Below are 10,414 nucleotides of genomic sequence, written 5' to 3'. Positions count from 1 at the left end.
GTGGCCCCAGGCAAGTGACTTTCAGAAACTGAGGAGTGTGCATTTAGGCTCCCTTTGTCCTGGGGGCAGCCCAGGTGTGGTGCACTGCTGTTCCTTACTGCACCACTGGATTCAGCCCACGGGACAAAGTTGCAGCCCTCTGGGTGGAAATGAAGAGATGTCTGCAGGGTTCCAGGGACGTGGAGATGATGGGGCTGTTCGCCCCAGAGCAAGATACAGTCTGATGGGGGCTGGGCTTTCAAAATAGTGCTGCGCGGCAGCTCCTTGAGTCTTGGGAGTGTCAGTTACCTAAACCAATGCAGGCCGTTTGCCTGATTGCAATGGAAAGCCAAACAAGGAAGCACAAGCGTTTTTTAGAGGGAAAGGTTTATTTTTAGTCGACTAGGAAGTAGATGGGAGAAATGTTCAAATTTGTCTCTCAGATCTGGGGGTTGGGGCAGGTTTTATAGACAGAGGATAATGAGGTGCGATCTGACTGCATCGTGCCATGAGGTGATGTCAGGGCTGGATCTGATCAGATCACAGATTAAGCCCTGAGGTGTCTCCTTCTTAAATCAGCCCTGCTCCTTGGTCCAAGTACTTAGGTTCCACCGTGGTTGCATGCCGAGTGTATCTAGGCATGCTCAGGTAACATAACTTGAAACCAGGTGTCCATGGCAACTGTAAAACAACACATTATTTTATTACACAAACTTGAACCACATTGGGCTGGTTCTGCAGTTTCAAGTCCCCTTTTTTTGGTTTTTCATTTCTCAATCTTGAGGGAGAATGGGCGACAAGCAGTCTAGCACTTCCGGCTGATTGGGGCACAGACCTTGGTTAGAGGAATAAAATTGTTTAGCACGGTGTTGTACGACTTCCCTGATATCAGGGTAATGTTTCAGAAGGAGTTGTTTGATTCGATTTTAGGAAAATGCATAAAGTGTTAGCAACTTAAACATTTTCTTCCAGAGAACAGAAAGAATGCTCAGGTTTTATAGCCAAAGTTCCCACACAGGTTCCCAATCAGGTCCGTTCATTCAATTGAGAATTAAAACTCTAAACTCACTTAGTTCTGATTGGTCAACCCAGCTGAGTGCTAATGGGTCAATACAGCTGAGCCCTGATTGACACAGGCAGGTGAGCTGAAGAGCCCCAAAATAATAAGGTATGTGTTTTGGGTGAACTCAGAACATGTGTGTGTCCCCTCATTAGCAAATGGCCCCTTGGCTCAACTTGAAATGCAGGCCCAGTTAGCCACTCAGGATGTATCTTGAAAGATTGGCTCAAACTTGTTGGCAGACAGCACTGCATTCCATTACGGCATGGAAGTGATTAGCTACGTGCTTCAGGTTTATCTGGTCTCTTCTAGGGATCCTGGTGGCAAAGCAGTGGCCAATTGAGCAACTAGAGCCATTTACTTACAAAAGGCACTCAGGTACCTGTTAGATTCTAATCAAAGTCTCATAGGTTATGTTGATTCTGGTTCCTGTCTGGAGTAAATTTAAAGTCTCATGGGTTAGGTCAGCATGATCCAAGTCTCTTGAAGATACCTGTTAAAACAGGCTAGAAGAGCTGGGCGCAGTGGCTCCCACCTGTAATCCCAGCACACTGGGAGGCCGAAGTGGGCAGATCACCTGAGGTCGGGAGTTTGAGACCAGCCTGACCAACGTGGGGAAACCCCATCTCTACTGAAAAATACAAAATTAGCCGGGTGTGGCGGCACATGCCTGTAATCCCAGCTACTCTGGAGGCTGAGGCAGGAGAATCGCTTGAACCCGGGAGGCGGAGGTTGCAGTGAGCCAAGATCCCACCATTGCACCGCAGCCTGGGCAACAAGAGCAAAACTACATCTCAAAAAAACAAAACAAAACAAACAAACAAACAAAAACGAACAACAAAAAACCAGGCTAGAACAATTTCAGGAGTACCCAAATGATTAGCCCAAATAGAAGGATCATTTCAGATCTGTAGGATAGAACACAGAAGGTATCCTAGACTAGAGACAAAAGCCAACTTAAAATATCTGGAAATTGTACATTAAACCAGGAAGTCCAGCCAGCAGGCTTTTTGAAGGGTTCCCTTTCAGAGATTTGGCTAACTTTAGGATCTTAGATGTTTCCAATTCAATCTAATTGGATGTATTTACCCAGGTGCAGCAGCAAATGTTAGCAACAGCACAAACATCACCCTGTACAGCAAGGAGATAGTCGAAAACAATGTAGTTGTCTAGGACCACATGAGCAAGGGAGTTTGGGACTTCTGCTGTGCTCTGATGGTTTGGCCAGTAGAGCAGGTCATTCTATTAACAGTACAAGAAAGATTTCTGACCATATATTCATTCCAAGCAAGGCATAGTCCAAACCCGGACCCCAGTAACCTTCCTGATCTAGCTGCTTTGCTAGAGTTAATCCTTCTGGGTAAATCACATCTTTGGTAATATCCCCAGCTATAATCTAAAGATTATCACTGGTGTTCAGTTGTGTCTCCAAGACTCTCAGGTAGCTCTTTGGGTAGCAGTGGTGAGACTAGCTGAATAGATTAAAAATTGGGTTATTCATTTCTGTAGCCAAATCTCCTTGTGAGAATAACCTAAATATTATTTTTGCCTTTTGGTAGAAGGAAATATGGGCCTGATAGGTTTCTAAGAAGTCTTCAGGCTCATGTGCTTGGTCACTATTTCTTTATCCCACCAAATATTCCCTTATCAGACGTTGAAACCCCATCTCTCCCACATCCTGTTTGTCCTATATTCTTAAAACTCCCACATGAAACACCTTCTTTCTGTAAGGATTGAAGGTGGTGTTGTTTCCATGACCAAATCCAGACTGATTCACCAACATTTTGTATAAGAATAAAATTCTAATAGAGAATGATTCCAACATTCCCAAAAGCGTTCACTGTTCTGTGCCCCTACACTTTTCCCACAGTATGAGTACTGGGTAAAAACAGATGAGTGTTTTGACTAGAAGATGGTGTCTATAAAGCCGTGGTCTGACAACATTGATTTAGCCTATTTTTATTCTATACAGATACACAATGCTATGTAACTTCTTTGTATACTCTCTCATCCTGAACACACATTTTATAAATATGTATGAAATTTCAAAACAGGCCTGGCATGGTGCCTCATGCCTATAATTCAGCACTTTAGGAGACCAAGGCAGGTGGATCGCTTGAATCTAGGAGTTTGAGACCAGCCTGGGAAACATGGCAAGACCCCATCTTTACCAAAAAAAAAAAAAAAAAAAAAATAGTCAGATGTTGTAGTGCATGCCTGTGGTCCCAGCTATTTGAAAGGCTTAGGCAGGAGGATCACTTGAGCTGGGGAGACAGAGGGTGCAAAGAGCTCAGATGGCACCACTGCACGCCAGCCTGGGTGACAGACCCAGACTCTGTCTCAAAAAAAAAAAAAAAAAATCAAAACAGAAATTAGGAAAAATATTTGTTAAACTCAACTCTTTATTATGTTAAAAAGAATTTTGATAATTTCAACAAATGGTTTATTTGGAATTTCCTATAACACTAACTGTACACGGATATGTTACAATGCATTGCATTATTTTGTACTGATTGCTAATAGCAACTGGATGAGCAAAATCATAATTAAATTGCAAGAAAATTAATATTCAATACATAATTGATTAGATGAAACAGGAAAATCTTACAAAACAATGTATAATAATGCAGCTGCAAAGGAAACACTATTTTCTCACACTATTAATTTTTTTATTATATGCTCCAACAAGAACATTGTTTACTATGTTATACTTGGTTCACAGTGCAGTCTTCTCTTGATAATCATATCATGTTCTATTAAATGGAATTCTCTTGACTGGGGTTTCTACATTTTTTAAAATGTGAATTAATATTAGGAAGGATGTGAATCTGAGTAGTCATAGAAAGGGTTAGCATTGTGGACAACATTATTTTAATTCCAAGAGCTCTCTGTTTCTTGCTACTTCCATGATATTTGGCAATAATTAGGGGCAATTGTTTCCAAATGGTTCTTAAGTCCCCTACACTTCACCCAATGGTGGGAACAGTGACAAAACAAGAAACAGGTAAAGTCAGTGGAACTCCTGCTTCAATCAGAGCAATTCCACTTCTTATTTGTTTCCTGTACTAGAATTTCATGCACAGTTTTATTTGCAAAAAATGTTCCGGTGCTACCGTAATTTTGAAAAACACTGATAAAGGGCATGGGTGCTAATTAGCTATTAACAATAAAGATTTAATTAACAAAACATGCGATCTTTGACTCAGAAAATAGTGGATATTCTAAAGATTTCCTATCTTTTTTTTACCTTCTATTATGCAGATATGTGGGTATATCTCATATTACATAATTTCTGGATCCTTGCTGGATTTCACATTGAGCCTTATTAGAAAATTAGTAATACATTTGTTCTGACCAAAAAATGGCTCAAAAATATAATGGAAATAAGCTTTACTCTATTTTAAAAGAAAGCTAGTATTTTCATTAAAATATGCAAATGCACTATGACTTTTAATACAATTAAAATACATAGCAATGAACTGACAGAATACACTGGATTAGAAAATGAGGGCAAACTCTGTGCCCATTAATTTGTCAGGACTGAAAACTCAAGCAGAGTAAACATATATGGAAAGCAGGCAAGATGACAGCGTCAACTGGCAGAACCAGGCCTCCAGTGTCTTGTGTCAGTTTCTGCTTCTTCCTGTCAACACGAAACTGCAGCACCATGGCTTCTCTGGAATTCCCAGAAAACACGTTAGTCCAGAGCTGGATTTAAACACAGAATAAAGAGAATTCCAATGAAAAAGCTAAGATCAAAAAAAGTTCATAATGAACTGCCTTCTGTATTTATACCCATTTTGTTTATTTGGTGGGTTTTATGGAGGGAAAGCAGGAAGACTGCTGAAAATAACCGAAACCCCAATTAAAACCAGGGTAAGCAATTAGAAAAAAAAATGTTACATTAGGGGAAGTCTAGGCGTTGATTCAGCAGCCTAGTGATGTTAACAAGGACACAGCTCTTTTTATTTTTCTGCTCTGCTGCCCTTTCTTTTCCCTTCTTTCTGAGACAGGCCCACCCTGTGGGTATGCCTAATGGCAAGCACAACTGGGGCAATGGGCTTTACTTAATCACACAGAGAAGGAAAGAAAACATCTCTCCCAACTGTAGACTATAAAGTGCTCATTCTGTCTAATGGGGCAAACCTGAAACACATACACCAATAAAACACGTTAGGTAAATTCTGTGTGCTGATTCTCATTTATACTAACCCAGATTCAGCTCCAGAGTTTTGGATGAGAAGGATACATGAAAAAAAGGAGTTTCTCTGAAAAATGCTAAAGGAGACATTTGATGCTAAAGAGAAAACAGATCAGATTCTCTACATGCCATCAGAAAATATGGGGAAAAATATTAATGATAACAACACAAAAGATCACACATTCACACCTTATTACAAATTTTGTGCCATGGAAACCTTTTTAGAAAGAATGTATATTTAAATATCATGTTTAGGAAATGTGCTGATATTTAATACTTAATTGAAACTGTTATTAAATATTCAGTGTTCAAAATAAGGTAAGACTTCGGTGTACATTATCTCAATCAGCCTCACAAAACAATATGAATTGGATATTGATGTGCTCATTGAGAAGATGATGAAATAAGGTATAGAAAGCTCACAAACTGAGGAGTGGCAGAGATGCTAGCACCTCCCTCTAGGGGCGACGCCCTGCTTTTCCTCTATATTCCTAATGTGACAGAGCTCGAAGTGATGTAGATTATATACCCTTCTTCCTTCTTATCTTTGCTTCCAAATCATTTGTCCTCTTTCTTTAGCTTCTAAATCTCCTGGAAACCCACAAAACAACAAAACACATAAAGTGAAACACATGTCATCAGGCTATATTACTCACGACTCCCTTGCTCTAGGTATTCTGGATCTCCCAACCCCTTTATTCACTGAATATTTTAGCACCTGCCTCTTCCTCTCTTTACCACTACTCTTGTTGTTAATCTTCGGGGCCTTTCGCATGTGGTAGACAAGGATCTAATACCCCAGCATCTCAGCTACTTGACCTCCGAGGAAGTCTTCACTATCATCTCACCTCAGCCTCAACCTTTTCTTTACAGTAACTAAACCTCCTCCATAATCTCACTGTCAAGCATCCCACACAATCAGCCCCTCTCATGACCTACCTGCTCCATGTCGATATGTCAAATTGTCGATTCTCCATTCTCATCTTATGTTATGTCTCAGCAATACGACAAAGATAAGCATCCCTTCCTTCTTCAGGCATTTCATATTTCGGGCTGCTTATCTAGCACACAGTCTTTGTTTTTCTCTATCTCATTGGCCATTCTTTTTCAATTTCCTTTTCTGAATTCTTCCTACTTCTTAATTTCTAAATATTATAGCTCTTCAGTTTTTGAGCCTTTTTTTTCTTTAATCCACTGCCTTGGCTTCAGCAAATCTCTATTCAACGTGTCCAAATTTATGGCTCTAACTTCACTGCCTGTTTAGCATTCCCATATTGATGTCCAATAAAAATCTCAAGTTTTACATATCCAAAGCAAAACTCTGATTTCTCCTGTGATCCTAAACCTCATCCTCCCACAGTCTCCCCTATCTTGGTAAATATAATTGCTTTAACCCATCCTTGGTCCCTATTTTCCTCTCTGTCCTCAAATTCACTCCAACAGCAAATCCTGTTAGCTCTAAATTGGAAATGCACCTAGAGGTGAATAAAACCTCACCCTTTCTAGTCTAAGTCCATATTGTCATTCACCTGGGATTCCATACTAGATTCCTAATTTGCTAACTGTGTTCACTTTTGTCCTTCTGGTTCTACTCCAGTCTTAGTGACTTTTACTTTTTAAAAATAAAATGAAAAACAACATACATAAGGAAAAATATGCAAATTATAATCTTACAGTAGATGATTTTTGAGAAGTATGTCTGTTCTCGCACCATCGTGTAAGGAACTAAATAAAGGAACTAAATTTTGCCAAATACCTTCAGAATCTTAGTCATAGCATCATCCAAATTTCCATCTTGCTAGCCCATGTGCTCTATCACTTGCTTACTCTCTGTGTGTGTCTCTCTCTCATTAGCTCACACACTCTCTCACTCTCTCTTTCTACTCCCCTTTCTTTTTTTCTCTCCCTCTCTTTCATGGCTTGCTCATACTGATGAAGGAAGTTATCATGGCAGAAAGCTCACATGGCTAGCAATTGAGGATGACCTTTAGTAGACAGCCATAAAGGAACTGAGGACCTTAGTCTAACAACTTAATGATAAAATGAATCCTGCCAATGACCATGAGACTGAGTTTGGGGAGTGGATTCTTCCCCAGAAAAGCCTTGAGATGTCTAAAGCCCAGGAGGCACTTTGATTGCAGCCTGTGAGAAACCACCAAGAAGACACAGCTAAACCTTACCTAAAAGATTCTTGTGAACTTTAGAAAATATGAGACAATCAGTGCTGTTTCAAGTCACTACATTTGGGAGCACATTTCTTATGCAATAGTAGATACTAACACAGAAATGTTACCTGACTTGGAACATCACAGATTGTTATTGTCTGCTTTTTGTCTTTAAATAAGCTGAAATATATACCATGTTTTGTTTTTTGTTTGACTTCTTAACTCAATATTATGTGTTGAAATTCATGCAAACTTTTGCGTTCTGTAATAATATGTCACTACAGATAACTAGGAGTGGAATTATAAAATATATAGTATGCATTTTTCACTTTATAGTAGATAATATCAAATAGATTTTTAATATAATTGTCACAATTTATACTCTCACCAGCAATATGTAAGAATTCCCGATGCTGCACACTGTCCTTATCACCTGGATATGTCAGCCTTTTGAATTGTAGTCATCTTAGTGGGTACATGTAGATTTTATTCACAGTCTAATTTGCTTTTCCTTGAGAATGAGAGATAATTAGGGAAGTTGAGCCCCTGTTCATGTCCACTGTTTATTAGGGTATCTTCTTTGGGATGAGACTGTTTAAGACTTTTCTTCTATTTCTAGTGAATTGTCCTTTTTTTTTTATTTGAAGACATTTTTACATATTCCATTCATGTGTATATACATATTTAATTTTTTTAATCTTTAGTCTTTTTTTAATCTTTGCCTTTCAGTCTCTTCATTGTATCTTTGGATAAATAGCAGTTCTCAATTTTAACATAGTTAAATGTATTGATTTTTTATTTACACTTAATAGTTTTGTATCACATTTCCCAACTGGGAAAACATGAAAATAATGTCTTTGATTTTTTTCTAAAAGTTTGATTGTTTTGTCTTCCACAACTATATCTATAACCCATCTGGAATTGATCGGTTTTTAATGTCAGGAGGGTAGGAACCAAGTTTAATTACTTTTTAACATGTGTATAGTAAAGCCCTAATGATGGCAGCCATGGCCCATCTAGAGTGGCTGCTGCCATGACACTGGCTGCACCGGGGAGGTGTGGCCGGGGCTGCATGCTCCACAGAGCCGATGGGAACCAGAAACAGGTGGAAGGCCTGCCCGCTTCTGAGTTGGCTGGGCAGGAGCCTCAGGCTCCGTGGGCACAGCTGCACATGCCCAGCAATGGCTCCAAGCCTGGACATCCCTGTGCTCTTGGGAACCAGGAGCAGGCATGAGCTCCAGGCACAGCTGCAGCCACCCAAGAATCTCTGCACTCCTGGGGGCCCAGCAAGTCCCCCTTGCCCCTGCAGGCTTGGAAATGCCTGTTCCTGCTGTCTGGCCTCTCCCTGCTCCTGTGCCTGATCTGATCTGGAGCAAAATTGAGGCAAAGTTCCCTCCCTCTGGAACTAAGATCTCTAGGAAGGCAGAACATAATGTTGTGGGAACAGGAAGCAAAAATTTTGCCAGTGGATCACTAGAGGTGATGGTGAGTGGTGCCACTTCCATTTCCACGACTTGATTCCTGGACCCATGAATCATGGCTATGGGAGACACAGTACCATATATTGAGTGCTGATTCAGAGCGTAGATGGCCTTCAGGAGAACTTTGCCCCAGCCCTGCAAAGTATTGTTACCTAGATGGCATTGTAACTGTGACTTCAAAAGGCCATTCTACCATTTTATCAATCCAGTTGCTTCAGAATGATGGGAAACATGGTAAGACCAGTGAATTCCATGAGCATGAGCCCACTGCCACACTGCTTTAGCTGTAATGTCAGTGCATTAGTCAGAGACAATGCTGTGTGGAATATCACGACGATGAATAAGGCATTCTGTGAGTCCACAGATGGTAGCCTTGGCAGAAGTATTGCATGCAGGATAGGCAAACCCATATTCAGAGTGTTGTGGGAAGTCAGGGACCCTGAATGGAGGGACCGGCTGGAGCTGCTGCAGAGGAACATAAATTGTGAAGATTTCATTTCATTTTGATATGGACATATATCAGTTCCCAAAATTAATACTTTTATAATTTCTTATGCCTGTCTTTACTTCAATCTCTGAATATAAATTGTGGAGATTTCATTTTAATATGGACATTTATCAGTTCCCAAAATTAATACTTTCATAACTTCTTATGCCTATCTTACTTTAATCTCTTAATCCTGTTATCTTCATAAGCTGAGGATGTACGTCACCTCAGGACCACTATTGTGTTAACCGTACAAATTGATTGTAAAACATTCGTGTTTGAACAATATGAAATCAGTGCACCTTGAAAAAGAACAGAATAACAGCGATTTTAGGGAACAAGGGAAGACAACCATAAGGTCTGACTGCCTGCAGGGTTGGGCAGAATACAGCCATATTTTCTTCTTGCAAAGAGCCTATAAATGGACGTGCAAGTAGGAGAGATATTGCTAAATTCTTTTCCTAGCAAGGAATATTAATATTAAGACCCTAGGAAAATAATTGCATTCCTGGGGGGAGATCTATAAACAGCCACTCTGGGAGTGTCTGTCTTATGCGGTTGAGATAAGGACTGAAATATGCCCTGGTCTCCTGCAGTACCCTCAGACTTACTAGGGTGGGGGAAAAAACCCACCCTGGTGAATTTGAGGTCAGACCAGTTCTCTGCTCTCGAACCCTGTTTTCTGTTGTTTATCAAGACAATACGTGCACTGCTGAAGATAGACCCTTATCAGGAGTTTCTGATTTTGCCCTGGTCCTGTTTCCTCAAAAGCATGTGATCTTTATTCTCCTTTTTGCCCTTTGAAGCACGTGATCTTTGTGACCTACTCCCTGTTCATACACCCCCTCCCCTTTTGAAGTCCTTAATAAAAACCTGCTGGTTTTGTGGCTCAGGTGGGCATCACAGTCCTACCGATATGTGATGCCACCCCAGGAGGCCCAGCTGTAAGATTCCTCTCTTTGTACTCTTTCTCTTTATTTCTCAGCCAGCTGACACTTATGGAAAATAGAAAGAACCTACGTTGAAATATTGGGGGTGGGT

At 40.3% G+C, this 10,414-nt stretch overlaps 1 long non-coding RNA gene across 1 annotated transcript in view; it reads right to left on the bottom strand.

Annotated features, from left to right (window-relative positions):
- Positions 1-355: 355 nt before the first annotated feature.
- Positions 356-10,414, bottom strand: part of LOC129144045 (uncharacterized) — a 45,298-nt gene continuing 35,239 nt past the window's right edge. The window contains exon 3 of the long non-coding RNA XR_008548141.2: positions 356-660. This is a non-coding gene — a long non-coding RNA (uncharacterized LOC129144045). The remainder of the gene's footprint in view (positions 661-10,414) is intronic.

Source organism: Pan troglodytes, chromosome 1 (assembly GCF_028858775.2).
Source record: "Pan troglodytes isolate AG18354 chromosome 1, NHGRI_mPanTro3-v2.0_pri, whole genome shotgun sequence".
Lineage (NCBI taxonomy): Eukaryota > Metazoa > Chordata > Mammalia > Primates > Hominidae > Pan > Pan troglodytes.
Note: the sequence above shows the minus strand (reverse complement) of the source record. Positions and strands in the feature narration are given on the sequence as shown.